This window comes from Lethenteron reissneri, chromosome 27 (assembly GCF_015708825.2).
Source record: "Lethenteron reissneri isolate LAM-NWPU_2019-01 chromosome 27, ASM1570882v1, whole genome shotgun sequence".
Classification (NCBI taxonomy): Eukaryota; Metazoa; Chordata; class Hyperoartia; order Petromyzontiformes; family Petromyzontidae; genus Lethenteron; species Lethenteron reissneri.
The window spans coordinates 13,142,623-13,162,585 of NC_083805.1; positions in this window are offsets into that span (position 1 = coordinate 13,142,623).

A 19,963-nucleotide genomic window follows, 5' to 3' on the forward strand; every position below is an offset into this window, starting at 1 on the left:
ATTATATTTAATTGATTATTTTATTTTTTATATTTTTTGTTTTATATCTACATGACTTTACCGAAAGAACCCAGGATATCCTCTATGATACGTCGAACCTATTTACGTTGTTTCACTATGGTCGTCGCCAATGAACTGGGGAAAGTAATTTGCTTCAAAATGCATTGAATTCACAACGACGTAGTTTTGGAAAATTTGAAAGAAAAGAACGCGGCGGTGCCCCATACCCCAACTCCCTCTCAAGTCCCCTTCACCCCACACTAGGCCTCGAAATGCAATCTCTGTCACCATCTTCGGTAAGTGCTCAGTATGAACTTAGAAAATGTATTTAAACTTGTTAGATAACATTATTTTTGGTATCTTTAATTAAAAATGTTAGAAAAATTTTGCTACAAAAATTACCCTCGGGAACTTATCATAAATTAATGTGATTAAGTCAATTGTATAAATTGGTTTCCATTTACATTGTTTAGCCAAACGTCGCATTTTCCAGGGACGCTTCCCCAAAGTAAATAGAGGATGTACCATACCTGGTGCGGTGTGTAAGCCTCAGCACTGGGGAGACAATTCAGCCAGGCGTGCTGCTGGTCCCCCCCTCCACCGCGTGCCGTGCCGATCTTCATAGGTGCTCGCTAACAGCACTTGCCGCAACAGTCTGTTCAAGGCTATACAGGAGATATTTGTCTTAACTGCGAACCGTCCTTGGTTTGATTCCCATCCACAGTTAACATCAGTGGTGACTGATACCCGAACCAGTCCTGGGCACCCACGAGGTATACTCGGTATTGAGTACCTGGCATGGTTTGTAAACTTCAGCACTGGCAAGACAAGTTTTGTCCAGGCATGGATTCTGGCCACACCACACCCTCGTGTGTGCCATTCTAGCTTTCATCGGTACTCACTATCAGCACTTGCCCCAGAAGCCCATGTAGGCTTTATGGAGGATCTTTGTTTGTGTGAGCAACTTTGGACACGGATGGGTGTTTTGACTGTATGGACTGCAGACTTGCCCTTGATTGGATCTAACCTAAGTCAGGCTGGCAGCACAGATCACACCTCTGCACGCATCGTGCCCCACAGCTCTCGGCCTGACACCTGAGACAGCTTCCGAGGATTGCAGTGGCTGTATTGAGCGGTGGTAGAACATGACAAATGCTATTTGTGTTAAAGAATCAAACCTGAACTAAAGCTTAACGTAAAGAGACCCTGACCTGGAGCTTGGCATTGACTCTAGTATTCACTATAAATTTAGCACTAAAGCTTAAAAAATCTCAAACCTGTACCCAACTCTAGATTTGAAGTTTTCGTGACTGCAGGGATCCATACTCTTTGGTTCTTTCGGTAAAGTCACGTAGGTAGAAAATGAATCAAATTTAAATTAAAAATTGCTACAAACCTAGACCAACCCTTTAAAAAGACCCAGACATTGACCGAATAATTTTCAACCCTGGTTATTAAAAAAAAATCTTAACACAAGGTCTTAGACTGTGGCATAATTTATTTCCATGGAATTAATAAGGCTAGGATTAAGGGTAACCTTTTCCATAATCCTAGCCCTAGCAATTAAGAAGATACTCTGTCTCTAATTTTAACCATAACCTTATGCATAATTCTATCCCGAACATTAAAGAGAAGACACCGAGCCCTAATCCTCCTATTGGCTAAACTCGAGCCTTCCCTGCAACCCAAGTTCAGTTCCTCATCCTAAATTTCTCGAAGCCAAACCGTGATATTTCTGATTATGAATCATTACCAGAATTGATTACTACAGCATCAACCATGCTCATCGATGCAAATCACTGTTTTAATGATCACAGCTTATTTTTTCTCATTACAACCTCCAGGGAACTCGCGTGCGTGCGTGCGTGTATATGTAAGTTTTTCTTCTTCCTGTTCTGCGTTCGTGCAATTTAGCAGCCGATCCGCTTTCCCCGTGTGGGTTGACAGCCATGTCTGAGTGTACTTTCTTAAGCAAGCGATTGCATTCTTTAGAATGCTACCGTGTACTGCTGCCCATCTCTCTGATGGTAACTACACCACGAATTTCCCAACCGACATGTAGGCCCCGCGTGTGGCTTGCTAATGAGCACAAGGAGCGATAGTGCCTTGCCAACCCGACATCACGGTGTTAATAATGCATTTAAGCAAAAAAAAAATGCATGACACCTTCCATGCTGACGAAGCTGATGCGACAGAGGAAGACCATACTCCACATATCCTCGTTACGGTGGCTGCGGTGAGGCGAGAAATGGACTTCGTGTCCAACTTCAGGCTTTCTCTGCAAAACAACTATCATCGGGAAGATCGTCTTGCGATAACAGGTGCTATTGTAGTAGCACGTAGGTTTCCGCAGCCCACTCGTAATCCAAGTCGGGGCCGCCGAGTAAGGCCACGTGTTGAGCATTTCTTTTTCTCAAGGTTTTGCCACACGACTGAGACCCTCTTCACGAGTTGATGAATGCGGAAAGTATTAATTTTCTGATGAAGATGCCCATAGTGCTGCGTGGCAAAAGCTTGAGAAAAGATGCGCTAAACACGTTGTTGCCTTTGCCCACACTCCTGCGGGTGTCTTCGGCTCCTGAAGATGCCCCTTGTCGTGCATGGAAAGCTTGAGAGAAGAGATCTTTATCCTGCGGCCTTACCCAGAAGACCACGTTGACCGCACTTGGATGTGCTGTTTTGTGTAAGGGCATTATTATTAAACGTCACCAATGTACAGGGAGAGCTCAAGAAGGTTTTACGGGGTGGTTACATTACTGTAGTACACACAATAAGTGTCACATTTATTTTTAAAGGAAACTTTTTTAATACTGTATCTTGATCAAATTCGAGTAGAAAATTTGGGGCGACGGAATTGCGTATCGGATGACTAAATGTAGTCACAACAAAAAGTTGAAACTTTTAAAATAGAGCTCTGTAAAATCTTTAGGGCGTTGTACATCAATTGTTTGGTTTATTTTCATACCATGTTCACAAGAAATGTGACCACTCATAAACTGACTACACATTAAGTACTGGTGGTGGCTTCAACATCACTGAGGATTGGGGTCCATTTGGAGAGTATCTCGTCTGGATCCAGGTTTATATATAAGCATCTGTTCATGACAGATTAGGTGCCATGACTCGCTGTCATGTTGCTCAGCCCTATATACAACCACTGACTTTCCTATGTCAAAGAATGGATGTTGCAACAGGAAGCTGCTTGATTTTTGTTTATTTGTGTGTTAGTGCCAGTGTGTGTATGAGTGTTTGCGAGGGGAGCGGCGAAGTCGCGGTTAGCGCCCTGCGTCATGAGCCCTGGCAACCCGAGTTCAATTTCCGCTCCGGACCAACACCAGTGACGATCTGAACCGGTTCTGGGCCTCCCCTAGGTCGACTCGGCCTCAAATTAGATCCTGGTGCAGTGTGTAAACATTGCCACGGGTGCTGGCCACCCACCCCCTCGTGTAGTGTTCTGGCCTTCATAGGTGCTTGCTAATAGCACTTGCCCCAAAAGTCTATTAAGGCTATAAGGGGGATCTTTTCTTTCGCGAGTGTGTCGGTGTAGTATTTAGTGCACATCCATGTCATCTATGTTTGATTCCTGATAACGCACAACATCAATGGCCAGTGGTATCTCAACTTATACTGGGCCTCATCTAGGTCAACTCAACCGCAAATGAGTATCATGGTGCAGTGTGTAACAATGAGCATCGCGGAGACAAAGAAAGTGTGGTGGTGCTGGCCACACAACCCCCTACATGTGCCATGTGAGCCTTACGTGCTCGCTAAAAGCAGTAAAGCTAAATGGGTTGTTTTGTCTCGTTTTGTGCGAGAATGAATGTGTGAGTCCGTCCAATGCTGGTGAGCACAGCCAATGCAACCTCTTGCTTACAGCCCATTTTGTATTCGGTCGTCTCCATCTCTCATCACTACGCTACAGTGGCTCGGCCAAAGCAATAAATGCAGAGCGATGAGGAAGGCAGCGGCCCAGGCCAAACTCATGTTTCCTCCGAAATGTCGTTCGAAACCGCGGTGCGAATGGTGTCGCTGGGAGGATGATAGTGTGCTACTGAAAGCGAATGTGACGTGACGAGAACTTTTGGACACAGTACAGAAACTATTGTTGATCCTGGTTCTTGTTTCGAGACTAGGACATTTTCTTGTAAATGCCCGTCATAGTCTTTGTATGTTTGATAATAATAATAAAAAACACATTTAAGTGGGGAGGTTTCGCAATCAAAATGAAAACATTGTTTCAAAAGTAGTTTAAGAGAAATGTGCTGCTTGTTGAAAATTAACAGGACCCTTTTTAACTTTTGCAGACGCTCTGTTGAAGGTTGTCTCGCGCCACTAAACAGAAACTTTCAAAAAGGCTTTCCTTTGCCAAAACTTAAGGCGTGTATATTTTGTGCCCTCTGAGTCATTTTATTTTGTAAAAAAAAAAATTAGTCAAGTGTAACTGTGCTGTACGTGTCTTGTAACTGTAATTTATGTTTGATTAAACAAAAAAATGTTGGCCTGTTTAAACTTATTTTATATGTTCGTGTTTACAGGCAACACGGGGCTGTGCATGACGAGGCTGTGTTTGTTCAAAAATGTCTCTGAAACGGCGCAAAAAAGGACTCCGTTTTATGGCCTTTGGGTACAAACTTGTGGGTTAGCTGTTGTTCCTCTCAAATATATTTTTTGCCGGCGAATGCTCATGACTGCAGGAACTCGTGGGGGGTTGCTAGTTTTGTTTAAGAATAAGGAACTATTGCAGTTTTGTGCGGTTAAATGTAGACTGGGATTGTTAATGGTATATGATCTGAACATCTGTATACTGTATTCTCTATTTGCTGTTAAAATAAATAAAAAATACAAGTAAAGCCGGTGGGATTGTCTGTAAAGTTTCAGGCGATCAGTTTGTTGCAGTCATTTTTAAATCCTTTATATTAAGTTCGCTTGCTTGCTTTTGCACGCTTACGACCGTGCAAATCTTTCGGTCGTTTTTTTAACCCACTTCCCGTGATCCAATCGAGCTGACATTTTGCACACAGACTCGTTGTGTGTGACAATTTATTTTCGTGAAACTAAAAATTCCAAAAATTTCCACTTTTTAGGAAATTTTTTTTTCATATTTAATTTAAAATACCAATGTGATAAAAATGAAACTCTTACTCAAGAAAAACTGAAATGAATAATAAAATAAAACCGATGCCACGACGCATATAAAGGATTTATAGTGAAAAACTTTGTTTTTACGGGTTAATTTTTTAATCCTTTATATTAAGTTCACTTGCTTGCGCGCTTACGACCGTGCAAATCTTTCGGTCGTTTTTTAACCCACTTCCCGTGATCCAATCGAGCTGACATTTTGCACACAGACTCGTTGTGCGTGACAATTTATTTTCGTGAAAAAATGTTTCCCAAATTTTCAACTTTTTAGGAAAATTTTTTTTTCATATGTAGAGGTGATACGCGCTGGGATTAGAGATCGTATGCCAGCGCGTAATGATTGGCTGTGTAGGTGGTGACGTGCGCTGACGGTGGAGGATCAGGGGTCAGCGCGGGGTCGTGGGTTACGGGGTACTGATTGGCTGTGGACGGGTGACGTGCTGAGAGGGAGTGATCGGGTGGCAGCGCGGTGTGATTGGTGGAGGAGTGTTAACACGCGCTGGGGAAAACGGATCGTAGAGAGAGTGCGTCGTGATTGGTTCATTAAGGAGCGATGCTCACGTTGAAGTACGCATCAGCTCCGCCTCTCGTGAGCAGGGGCTATAAAAGGGGATGCACACAGGCGTGAGGGCAGTGTGTAACCAGCGAAGAATGAAGACGGGGATGAAGACCTAGGGCCCTGCGGTACCTAGTCCCGCTGTCCTAACGGGACCGGGACTCTGTGTAACCCAGAGGCGAGTGTAGTGTGTGTAGCCATAGGCGTAAGGTCTACACGAGCCGAATGCAGTGTATTGTGTAGCCAGGGACATAGGGTCTACACGAGTCGAGTGTATTGTGTAGCCAGGGACATAGGGTCTACACGAGTCGAGTGTATTGTGTAGCCAGAGGCGTAGGGTCTACACGAGTGAAGGGTATCGTGTGTAGCCAGAGGCCTAGAGTTTACACGAGAGTAGTGGAGTGTGAAGTCGGAAAAAAGGAGACTACACGTTGTATTTTGATACGTAAAGATTTAATAAAAGTGTGTTCCCGTCAAGAAGTTCCTGCCGTCAATTCCCATACTTCAACTGGCGTCAGAAGTGAAACGGTCTTCCAAGCATGGATACAAGGAGGAACCGTCGGACCCACGGGATTGACCACGGGGACAACCTCGACGACGCGGGTCAACTGGCATCGGGGGGTGAGGAAGAGGAGTTGCCCACGGGGCAGGATCCGCCGACGGCGCCGGACGAGCCACGGGGGACTGACGCCGTGCTTCGCGAAGCGCACTCCCGTCTGGCGGAGCTGCTGCTCGCCGCCGCGTCCATCTTGGCGGAGATCAGCTCGTCGGGAGGAGCGGGAACGACGGCCGACGTTCTGCAGGGTCGCCCTGCAGATTCCCGCCAAAACGATTTGGCGATGGCCGCCATTTCATCTGCACCGACTTTTGGCGGGAACGGCCATCACCACGTGGCAGCGGTTCTCCATGCGCGCCCGCTGACGTCACCAACGCGCGCGGCGGACCGCCATCACACACCCGCCGATGGGGCCGCCATCTTACACACCGGCGGGGCGGCAGAGAGGAAGCACGAGGAGGAGGACGACTTCATTTTTCAGCAGCGCCTTCCCACGTTGTCAGCCTTCAAGGCGGAAGGCGGGGATTGGAGCCAATTTCAGCGCAGATTTTTGGCGCATCAGGAGATGTCCGCCTGGTCCGACGCTACGGCACTGCGGGCACTGCCTGCCATGCTGGATGACAACGCGCTCGCGGCCTTCACGTCCGCACGCAGGTCGGACCGCTCCACGCTCAAAGATGCGCTGGCTCTCATGGCCAAGGTCTATGGTCCTCCCTCCGCGTGCCGCCATCATTTTTATGCAAGACGGAAGGCGGACACGGAGACCGTGCTCGCCTACCGCACGGCGTTGCTTGCTCTCGCCGACGCCGCGTTCCCTCGTATGGACGAGGAGGGCCAAGATGCCATGGTTTTGGAGCAGCTGCTCAAGTTGGCGCAGGACCTGGGGGTCCCCATCAACACGGCCGATGAGACCGATATTTCATCCTTACGGGTCGCCACAAGCATACAAGCGCACGAGGTCCTTCAACGTAAACAGGGAGTCGTCTGCAACGCTGCCGTGGCCTCAACTCCGGGCCCAGTTGTCACCGTGCCCCAAGTCGTCAGCCCACGAGAGGAGGCGTTCATCGCGGGACGACCGGGGGACTGGAGATCGGGGGGTCGTTCGCCTCTGCGAGCGGCCCGCAAGCTGGAGCAACCGAGATCTCCGACGACTGTCATCACCTGCTATAACTGCGGCCTCCGGGGCCACGTGGCCTCCGGTTGCCGCGCCCCACGTCAGCGCGCCATGGGACCTCGGCTGGACGACGACCAAGGCCCCAAGTCGTCCCTGCAAACCCCGGCAAGTCGCGGCACCTCACATGCTCGGCCCGCATACTCGGCACATATGGGTCGTCGCGTTGCGGCGGGGGAGAGCCGAGTAGAGTTCGGGGATTCGGTTCAGAGAGGGCGATTCGGCCGGGACCGGGGAGACATTAAATGGTCGGAGTTGGGGCACAGAATAGTGGCTGCCTCAGCGGGTTCATCCGTAGTTACCGGATCTATTGATGGGGTCGAGGTCAGGGTGTTAGTGGACACGGGGGCATCGGCGACTATTATATCGGATCTCATTTATAATATTCTCCCTGTACAATGTCGTCCGCTTCTTCCGGTGGATGTGCCATTTTACGCCGCTAATGGGGGATCCTTGGGCATTATCGGTCAGATTAGGGCATCCATTTGCATTGGTGATATCAAATTGTCGGGACCCGTTTTTGTTTCGTCCTCCCTGGCGGTCCCTTGTCTATTGGGCACTGATTTTTTGGCAAAAATGCCCATCAAAATTCTCATTGATCAGCGTTGCATTGAACTACCATCGGGTCGCCGTATTTCATTTTTGACGAGCCCTAATGAAATTCGGACGGCGTGCGCTACCATACAGGCGTTAGCGACACAGACCGTGCACGTGCCCCCGGGTTCACAAATGTTAATTCCCCTCCGGTTGCGGAAGCCATGGGTGAAGGAGGCCTCGGAACAGGGCATGCTTTTGGGTCCTTCTAATAGGGCTGTTGAAGGTCTCGATTTGTCGGTGGCTCACACTTTGGTGGGGGCTGACAGGGATCCGTTTGTGATGGTTTTAAACGCTGGGGCGCGGCCGGCCGTCATTCAGCAGGGCACCGTGCTAGCTCACGCGGCGCGGGTCCCTGCGGAGGAGAGGCTGGTTGCGCAGGCGGATCCGAGTCCCACGAAAAACGTTACATTGAAGGAGGACCTCGATTGGGTTGATTCGCTGTGCGCGGACTCTGACGATTTATCAGCGGTACAGTTGGGTGCGCTGCGCGGGTTGCTCATTGAATTTTCGGATGTCTTCAGTAAACATAAGTATGACATTGGGTGCACGGACCTGCTACGCCACCACATTGAAACGGGCGATGCGGCACCGGTCAGGCAAAATTCCTTCCGACTGAGTCCTGCTGAGAAGGAACATGTTCAGTCGGCAGTTAACGATATGCTAGAAGCCGACATTATTTCGCCTTCCTCCAGTCCTTGGGGAGCGCCTATTGTGCTCGTTAAAAAGCAGGACGGGTCCCTGCGATTTTGCGTCGATTTCCGTCGCCTGAATAAGATCTCTGTGGCCGACGCGTATCCGCTCCCCAGGATGGACGAGTCTCTCGATGCATTGTCTGGTGCGCGATACTTTTCGACTCTTGATTTATTATCCGGATTCTGGCAGTTGCCACTCGACGAAGAGTCTAAGCCTAAGACCGCATTTCGGACTCCAGGGGGCCTGTTTCAGTTTAACCGGTTACCCATGGGACTTCACTCCTCTCCGGCGACGTTTCAGCGTCTTATGGAATTGGTTTTGTCGGGCTTGCAGTGGGATACGTGCCTCATTTACCTTGACGATGTCATTGTTTTCGGTAAAACGTTTGAAGAACACCTCCAGCGATTGAGGGGGGTGTTCTTGCGAATGCGATCGGCTAAATTAAAGTTTAAACCGGCCAAATGCCACCTTTTTCGTAAATCCGTGAGGTACTTGGGTCACATTGTCGACTCTTCGGGGATTTCTACCGATCCTGCGAAGACGGACTGTGTCAGTTCGTGGCCAACGCCCACGTCAGTGTCAGACGTACGCAGTTTCATCGGTTTTGCTTCATATTATCGCCGATTCGTTGAGCACTTTGCCACCATTGCAAAACCCTTGCACGCTCTAACGGCGAAAGGAGTGAAGTTCCGATGGGGACCGGAGGAGGAGGCTGCATTCTGCTCCCTCCGGGACGCCTTGGTTAGGGCCCCACCCTTGCGCTATCCGGACTTCGCGAGTCCCTTCTTGCTAGACACGGACGCTAGCAACACGGGCATTGGGGGAGTGCTGTCCCAAGTCGTTGGAGGGGTCGAACGAGTGGTCGCCTATGGTAGCAGGGTGTTGTCGCCGGCAGAGCAGCGCTACTGCGTCACCCGTCGCGAACTGCTTGCCATTGTTTTTTTTGTACAACAATTCAGGCCATATCTCTATGGTCGTCATTTCACGGTCCGGACGGACCACGCGGCGCTCCAGTATTCATTGCGGGTCGCCCAGCCCTCGGGCCAATTGTCGCGGTGGTTGGAAGTCCTCCAGGACTATCAGTTCACGACTACGTACCGTAAAGGCTTGCGACACACAAATGCCGATGCCCTGTCGCGGTTGTTGCCTTGTCACAAATGTGCGTGCTTATCGGGATCGGCACGCTGTAAACCGCCGGTTACGGAAGGTAGGGAGGCGTTGGTTGCGGCCGCGAGCACACCAATTGGGGATGGTCCCGCTACCCCTGGGGGTCAGGACTCGCTGCTCTCAATGTCATTGATTGAGTGGGGCCGTCTCCAAATGGCGGACAGCTCCCTGCTGGCATTGCGCCGCAAGACGGGGGGTTCCGAAGGTAACCACGACCGAACTGGCTCCTACGAGCTTAAGCAAGGCCTATTGATGAGATGGGACAGTTTGTCCCGGCGGCATGCGATTGTGGTGCCTGCTGCTGTGAGGGGGAAGGTTGTCTTGGCCGCACACGAACGCCTCTTGCATTTGGGAGTTAACAAAACGCTTGCCCTGCTTCAGCGTGACTATTATTGGCCGGGAATGGGGGGTGACGTGGTGAACATTCTGAAGGGTTGTGTTGAGTGCGCCAGACGGAAACCACCGCCTGTGCCAGCTAATCCACCGCTGCAATCCATCCAGGTCTCGCGCACTAACGAGCTCGTTGCACTCGACATTCTGGGGCCTTTTCCGGTCACGCCTAGGGGTAATAAGTACCTGTTGGTGGGGGTCGAATATTTTACCCGGTGGCCTATGGCGTGGCCACTCGCCAACCAGTCGGCGGCGGCTGTGACGGACGCCTTTGTCCAGGGCTACGTCCTGGACAAGGGGGCTCCCGAACGCTTGCTGACTGACCAAGGGAAGAATTTTTCGAGTAAATTACTGCAAGAGGTGTGCGACCTGTTGGGTACCAAGAAGGTGCGTACCTCCCCGTACCACCCGCAGACGGACGGGATGGTGGAGAGGCTTAACAGGACATTGACTTCTATGTTGTGCCAGCAGGTGTGTGAGGCGCATGTTGATTGGGACCTGCAGGTCCCTGGGGTCCTCGCCGCGTATAGAATGGCCCCCCATGCAGCTACGGGATTTTCCCCGTTTTATCTGATGTACGGTCGGGAAGCCGACCCGCCCATGGAAACGCAGCTGGGTCTGTCCGCACCACGAGCAAATTCGAAATTGGCAGAGCATATTAAATTTAATATTCATAAGCTGACAGAGGCAAGGGAGGCCGCACGGCTTAATTCACGGGCTCGCCAAATTGCAAACGAGCGGTTGCGGGCACGGAAGGTGTCCGTGCACAATTGGAAGCCAGGTGACAAGGCCCGGCTGCATTGCCCGCAGGCACCTTTGGCTACGTCGCCTAAATTGTTGAAGCCGTGGCGGGGACCCGTGGAGGTCGTGCGGGTTGCACGCCCCCAGTGCGTTCAGATAAAATGGGGAAAACGCCGTTGGTACGTCCACCCCTCCCGACTGAAACCGTTCTCGCCTCCGTATGGCCTCCCCTTGTGTCATGAGGGCCGAGCATGTGACGTGACCAGCGACCCTGAGGGGGAATTGTCTTTGCCTGCTCCTCACATGTCTCCGCCTGATCCGCTCCCAGGTGTCTCGGAACTGACAGCTGCCGACCACCGGCGGCCGGATCTTGAGCAGCCGGAGCCACCGGACGGTCGCCAACGTCCCGTCCCATACGACGGACCGGCCAGACGGACTCGCGCTAGGTCGCGCTACTTTGTGTGACCTGCCACGTGAGGAGTCGAGGCAGCCGGAGCGCCTCGGCACTGCGTTTAGTCACAGAGACACTTGGCGCGTTCGGTTTCCGGTGTTCGCTTTTAGTGTGTTCGTTTTCCGGTGTTCGCTTTTATTGTGTTGTTCGTCGGGCTGTATATTGCTTCATATTTAAGTGTTGTGTTGTGTTGTTGTTGTTGCGTTACGGGGCACACTGAGAGGTGGAGTTTCTTTGTTACTGCATTGACGTTAGGTTGTGTTGTTGGTTAACAGCCGGGCCGGCTGCAAGCTATGTGGGAGGGGGTGATGTAGAGGTGATACGCGCTGGGATTAGAGATCGTATGCCAGCGCGTAATGATTGGCTGTGTAGGTGGTGACGTGCGCTGACGGTGGAGGATCAGGGGTCAGCGCGGGGTCGTGGGTTACGGGGTACTGATTGGCTGTGGACGGGTGACGTGCTGAGAGGGAGTGATCGGGTGGCAGCGCGGTGTGATTGGTGGAGGAGTGTTAACACGCGCTGGGGAAAACGGATCGTAGAGAGAGTGCGTCGTGATTGGTTCATTAAGGAGCGATGCTCACGTTGAAGTACGCATCAGCTCCGCCTCTCGTGAGCAGGGGCTATAAAAGGGGATGCACACAGGCGTGAGGGCAGTGTGTAACCAGCGAAGAATGAAGACGGGGATGAAGACCTAGGGCCCTGCGGTACCTAGTCCCGCTGTCCTAACGGGACCGGGACTCTGTGTAACCCAGAGGCGAGTGTAGTGTGTGTAGCCATAGGCGTAAGGTCTACACGAGCCGAATGCAGTGTATTGTGTAGCCAGGGACATAGGGTCTACACGAGTCTAGTGTATTGTGTAGCCAGGGACATAGGGTCTACACGAGTCGAGTGTATTGTGTAGCCAGAGGCGTAGGGTCTACACGAGTGAAGGGTATCGTGTGTAGCCAGAGGCCTAGAGTTTACACGAGAGTAGTGGAGTGTGAAGTCGGAAAAAAGGAGACTACACGTTGTATTTTGATACGTAAAGATTTAATAAAAGTGTGTTCCCGTCAAGAAGTTCCTGCCGTCAATTCCCATACTTCACATATATAATTTAAAATACCAATGTGATAAAAATGAAACTCTTACTCAAGAAAAACAGAAATAAATAATAAAATAAAACCGATGCCACGCATATAAAGGATTTATAATGAAAAACTTTGTTTTTACGGGTTAATTTTTAAATCCTTTATATTAAGTTCACTTGCTTGCGAGCTTACGACCGTGCAAATCTTTCGGTCGTTTTTTAACCCACTTCCCGTGATCCAATCGAGCTGACATTTTGCACACATACTCGTTGTGCGTGACAAATTATTTTCGTGAAAAAAAAATTCAAAAAATTTCCACTTTTTAGAAGAAAAAAAATGTCATATTTAATTTAAAATACCAATGTGATAAAAATGAAACTCTTACTCAAGAAAAACAGAAATGAATAATAAAATAAAACCGATGCCACGCATATAAAGGATTTATAGTGAAAAACTTTGTTTTTACGGGTTGATTTTTTATGTTGAAGTCTAATGCGTTGAGGCAACAAGAGTCTCGCGCGGTGACGAGCATAATTTTTGTCTCGAATTTCCTACTGCTTCTGAATTTACTTGCGCCATGTTGGTGCATTTAAATTGTTACATTTAACATACGCATGCGATTTGATTTGTCCCAAGTATTCTAGTTTTTAAACCGGAATAAAAGTGTCCCCATGCTCCATTGAATATGGAGAGGGGGGGGGCAGTGCTCATTGTAATTGGGATCCTGAGCCAGTGGTGGAAATTCCACATTCCTGATACAGGGGACCGTCCTGTTCAAAGAACAACTACAGCTGATTTGCCACACGGCTGAAATGTAATTTTATCCCCACCAGAAGTCTAAGTTAACCCCTTCACTCTGATAGTCAGCCAGTGATATATATAGTCAGCCAGAGTGAAGGGTTGGAGCTATTTAAACTAAACGTGCGTTTGCCCTGGATGCTCATGCATTTTGCCCCGTCTGCTTAAAAAAAAATAAACCCACATGAATCAAAGTAGTCTCGGAAGTTCCATGGCATGCTGCGTAGTTTGCACTGTCCCCACAGCATTGGAGGTGAGGCCAGTCATTATGTAGTCAATACGGCGCCGTACATTTGAATATCCACTTACACAGTGTGCCTCCTTTGGCGATGTCTGACATGGGTAGCCAATTTAGGCTGTGGTAAAAAAAAATCCTTGCACATCTCGAATTCTGTCTGCAGAAAAAATAAATGTATTATTTCTGACTGCATTCGTCCTCCTCAACCATGGTCATTCCACTGCTGGATGAAGGCTTCTCCAAGGTGCCACCATCTGTCACGATCGTGTGATGTACTAATCCACCTAGCACCTGCACACGAGCTGAATTCATCGCTCCATCACATCGGTGGACGTACACTCAGTTGTGCTCCGTTCCCTGGCTGCCACTCCATTGTTTTTGACTGATCCATCATCTCTTCGCGATGTGTCCTGGCTCAACTCACCATTTGTGTGTACATTTATTTTGAACGATGTTATGCACTTATGATCTCCTGCAGTCTCTATGTAATTCCAAGTACAATGGCTTTACTAATGCAGTAGTGCCAGTGGTAAAATTGCCCAGAATATATTCACGTTGTGCAAGTAAGCCAGATGCATTCGTCTGGCTTGTGGAGCCGTGGGGCATCAACACTTTGTCCAGGCTTTTTTTCCCCTCTCAATCCACTGCTGGATGAGAGCCTCCCTAAGCCATGAATGCCAAGGCTTTGGTGACCTCGCCATACTAATCGCCACGCTGATTCGGAATTGCAGAGTCCTGACTTGAGAGCATAGTACGCTACAACAATGGCTTTTCCTGCGCTGCCCATGGCATGCACCCCGCAGCAGCCCAGAACAGGTGTTTTTGTGTTTGGCGGATGCCCATGTTAGTAGCACCATCAAGGGCTCAATTCTGCTTCGGTTCCAAGGTCTAAAGATGAGGGCAATTTCAGTTGGCTTCGTTCCGGCCAGGACAAGATTATATCGCGCACCGTGCACATTTGTATCAAGAAAGCTCATTTCACTACCAAAATGTCTAATTATGCAGAATACTGTATGCCCATAGACCAGCGACAGCTGCGAGCATTGTTATTTGCGCAACTCGTTTAAATTCAATCAACACAAACGCCATTGCGTGGCAGGGAATTACTACATAGGAACATAAAATCTCACGAAGTTCATAGGTATTTGTGATTTTTAAATGGATAGGTTGGCACGTTTTGAACAATGTAAAAACGACACTACTCAAACTGTTACGAACAGTTATTGATGCTCGGCCATTCCTTAGAACAAAGTGTATGTATTAATGCGAGGGTCATGATATTTTAGTTTTTTCATCCACGCTATCAGCGGGGCAGCAACGGCGTAATGGTTTAGTGAACTGTGCTATGAACCCAATGACCGGAGTTCAATTTACGGTCACGGATAACATCAGTGACGGGTGATATATAAACGAGCCCTGGATCACCCAACCCGCCTGTTTCACCAACCCGCAATGGTCAGCATATGTTGGACAAACTCCCACAAACGACACGGCGTGGGAGACTATCATGTAGCAGTGGCTCGAACAAAGGGCCCATTTATACATTTGGTTTTACTGGGAGGAACCTCCTGGTTACACCAGCCCACAGGGGATTATTGTGTCCGTCGTGCAGGGAGGGGCTGGGTGGGGAGGGTAGGGCTGGGTGGGGAGGGGAGGGGTTGGGTGGGGAGGGGGCGCTGGGTGGGGAGGGGAGGTTGGTTAGGGGCTGGGTGGGGAGGGTGGGGAGGGTGGGGCTGGGTGGGGAGGGGCTGGTCACCCCGTGGTGCCCTTATAAAACTCAACGTTTAACCTACTCACGCCGGCTTGTGCCCGCCCTCACAGTCGGGCATATTTGCGAAATACACCACGCCGCCGTTGACCCTGGCCATTGACCGAGCAACCCAACGTTCCTACCAGCTCCCTCCGCAGGAGGAATGTGTTTGGTGGCATGAGCCAAGCTAATGGGCCCCATAGTGTGGAAGCAAAGCCTCTACGTGATTTGCGAGACAGACTTTTCAGCAGTGAACATTAGTGACTATACTGTGCTGATGAGTCCTAATAAGGATAAAACCGGCCCTCAGTTGTGTTGCTCTATCCCTGCTGCTGCCTGTCGGGCGGTCGCATTTGTTGAAATGTGTTTTGATGGTGATCCAAAGCCAGAGGACCACAATGCACTCCTTCAGGACATGCTGATGGCTTTTGCATAGAGTGCCGTGGGCGTCTTACACGTGTATGTGTTGTTTAAAACAAACCACTTTAAGTTATTATGTCTTGCATAAGCACACTTAGCAGCCATCCTAAAAGCGATGTTGCAGTGAGCAAAAATTAGATGTTTTCATTAAATAGATGCATTTCTAAATGCAGGCTTCATTGAACGAGGCCAAGGCTGCCAATTTACTTCATTTCTAATGGTATTGACTTCCACGATGTCATGCCTCTGATAGTCATCTCTGCACTATAAATTGTATCCTTATCACTTTAAAGTGGCATCTTATCTGCTGACTCTTGAGTGCACAACTTGCCCGATTCTCTGAATAATTTAGGCAAATACTTAAAAGCACTTCCCCATAGCGTGAAGACTATACTTGATAGCAAAGGAATATTTGGCAAGCTGCCAATGTGACCATCCTGAACACACGGACGGGTGACTGAGCCGCAGAGGTCACAACCGGCTACCTGTACCCGATACCCGGCTACCCGTACCCGGCCGGGTACGGGTACGGGTAGTCGTTTGCGACCCTGGTGCGGCCGAGTACGGGTACGGGTGGGCCGTGAGTCACTGGTGAGTAACCGTTTGTCACTCATTTCGGGTAGGGTACGGGTAGGGAACGGGTACCCGTACCCGGCCGGGTAAAGGTACGGGTACCCATTTGCGACCCTGGTGCGGCCGGGTATGGGTACGGGTAAGGAATCAAAACCCGTTTGCGACCTCTGCTGAGCCGTAAAGCGAAAGGCTCTGAATCGGAAGGTTGCGAGTTCAAATCCTGGTTGGAGGGATTGACTCAGCCCATCATCCCTTCTGGGTGATTAAATGAGTACCGCTTTGTCGGTAAATATTAATCCGAGATTAATTTCAAGGGGTACTCAATTTTGTTTTCAGAGCAGGCCTGATAAAGAAATGCATGAAAACGATTTGGGAAATTTCCCTTAGATTGGAGAAGGGCAATTTCCTGTGCTTGACATCGCACGCAGGATTATGTGTTTGTCAGTTGTGGGGATAGGCGGTTGTCTTGTCAAATCTGGATCATTGATCCCAGCGATGTGGGAAAGGAAAGACAAAGGGGGAAAGCCAAAGGCCGTGCACCCCCACCACCACGAATAGGTGTCGAGATGAGCCGAATCCTTTTGACCTCATTCCATGGTGACTCAAGAGGACTCAACTGGCTCCATATGTCCTCTTGGCTACTTGCCGCCCAACTTTTATCATTCTCAAATGGAGGTCATTTGAGCGCAAAACTCCCTTAGGAGGTTGCGAGTTCACACCCTGCTTGGAGGTCGATTCAGCTCATAAATAATGTTGTGGGAAGTCAACATTGATGATGCTATGGAGAATAGTCCTGCCATGAGGAGTGCAATATTTACACCATCTCTCACGATCCTGCAATCTTGCACATGCGATTATTTCATTACTCCAACTTCTTTATTCCTAATTTTTCTATACAGATATTATCAACATCCACGTAAGGATTCTCATCTCTGTCCTTGGAAAAAAAAACTCAAATTCGTTTATAACGTACTAGCTTTACTACCCGGCTTCGCCCGGGACTTAGATTCACCACGCCCGACCTCCTTTGTTTCCCCAGTGGCGATGTTCACACAACACACCAGTTACTTGTTTGAGGCTGAGTCGACCTAGGGGAGGCCCAGGACCGGTTAAAATAATCGTCACCGGTGGTGGCCGTGAGCGGGTATCGAACTCGGGTCGCCGGGTTCGTAGCGCAGCGCGCTACCCGCTACACTACAATGCGTTACGCTTCCACATGCGCGGGTCACGTGACAGATGTGACGTCACAGCTCACTTGCTGTGCTAAATAAATGCATTATTGCGCCCCCACCCCCCAAAAAAATACAAAAGTCTATTTTTATAATTTTTGCATGATGTACAGTCTGGAAAGTACCCACATGGCAAATTTCAAGTGTGTTGCATGTCGGGAAGTACGCTAAACATTTTGAACAGACAACGGCGTAATATTAGGTGATTTTGGGCAATGGTCCTTCTTCATGGCCTATATACCGGACATTGTAAATTTAATCTACTATAATTATTTAATTCACCAAAAATTATGGGATGCTTAAATATCGTATAGAGTATAGAATACATGTATAACAATAAAACCTGGTAATACAGTGATAGAGGCAGGGTTAAGACAGAAGCGAGAGGTCGAAGTAGTGACCTCTCATGGCTGAAAGGAGAATTGGATCGAAGTCACTTCTGAAGGAGGGTGGACAGGAGCTGGATGGGAAGGCGGTGGGCGTTCTAAGAGGAATGCGGGTCAGAAAGGGCAACTCTTGACTTTCAAAAATCCCTCACAGAGACAAAAAAATAAAACAATGACATAAGCCAAAGGAATCACCGAGGAAGGTAAACATTTTTTGTCCGTTTCGAGAACCATCCACTACCAACTGACTGTGCCGCATGGCTCAGTCGACATGAAAATACTTCAGGGTCGCGAAGAAGGCCGTGTACTCGCCACTGAATCGGTTCACACGAGGTGCAATGGTTCGAATCCTATTACCAGCATCGATTCAGGGCTTGGCTATGCACGCCTTTAATCGATCGCTGCAAAGGAAATGGTTGGTGGCTCACGTAGATATGCATTTGTACAACTTGCCAAACCTCGCTGCATTCTGAGATGACCGTGAGACGGGCGGTACGGCGAGTGACCTGTTGAACCCCGTGTGTGTGTGTGTGCGTGTGTGTGTGTGCGCGCGTGTGTGTGTGCGTGTGTGTGTGTGCGCGCGTGTGTGTGTGTGCGTGTGCGTGTGCATGCGTGTGTGTGTGCGTGTGTGTGTGTGTGTGCGCGCGTGTGTGCGTGTGTGTGTGCGTGTGTGTGTGCGTGTGCATGCGTGTGTGTGTGCGTGTGTGTGTGCGCGCGTGTGTGTGTGTGCGTGTGTGTGTGGGAGCGTGGAAGGGTTTCCCCTCCCCGTGTGCCGTTGGTTTCTCCGAATACTGTACTCGTGTTTTCTCCAACACGAAGCAAAACGTTCTAGATTTGAAGTTTTCGTGACTGTAAGGATCCATACTCTTTGGTTCTTTCGGTAAAGTCACGTAGGTGAAAAAGTACAATTTAATCAATTAAATCACGACGTTTCGATTGCAACACAAGCAATCATCAATTGTGACAACCACAACAATACATTGTTTTACTTAAGTGGGAGAGAAGCGGGAGTCGAGGGGTTTATATATATAAACTAAAATTATTTCTGTGGTTGTCACACCTGATGATGATTGCTTGTGTTGCAATCGAAACGTCGTGATAAAATGTATTTATTTATTTTTACAAAGCAAAACGGTCACAAATGGAATTTTGCCCAAACAATAAAAAAATTCCCAAACATCCCAATCATTTCAACGAGTAACAGTTGAGATAAAACAAGTCCTGAGACTCGGTGAAGCTCTCCTGGACAGATAAATATGACCGACACCTGCTCATTCATTTTCTGCAGCACGTTCACCGAAGCCCGACATGTGTTCTCAGGACAACGTCAAAGATCCCCTGACATCCGAGTCATTCGCAAACAAAGGCCATTGTGTGTGGCAGTGTCTTAGCTTGAATCCAAAAACAACAAACCAGCCAATTGTATGTATTGCCTTACAGTCCCAGTCACGACATGAAGTTCCCAGCAACTTCCGTGCCCAGTTACATGCTAACTTCTCAATTTAACATCATGCTAATCTCTCACATTAACATAGCAACTTCCGTACCCAGTTACATGCTAATTTCTCACATTAACATCACTCGACCCAGCCTGCATCAGCAGCAGACCATGCTTTCCCACCTGATGACGGATGCTTGTATTGCGCCCGAAACGTCGTGATCTATTTTAATTTATTTTATACCTACGTGACTTTACCGAAAGAACCAACGAGTATAGATTCCTGCAGTCACGAAAGCTTCAAATCAATAAACACATTCCTGCGGAGGGAGCTGGTAGGAACGTTGGGTTGCTCGGTCAATGGCCAGGGTCAACGGCGGCGTGGTATATTCCGCAAATATGCCCGACTGTGAGGGCGGGCACAAGTCGGCGTGAGTAGGTTAAACGTTGAGTTTTATAAGGGCACCACGGGGTGACCAGCCCCTCCCCACCCAGCCCCACTCCTCCCACCCCCCACCCAGCCCCACCCTCCCCACCCATCCCCTCCCCACCCTCCCCTCCCCACCCAGCCGCTCCCCACCCAGCCCCTCCCTGCACGACGGA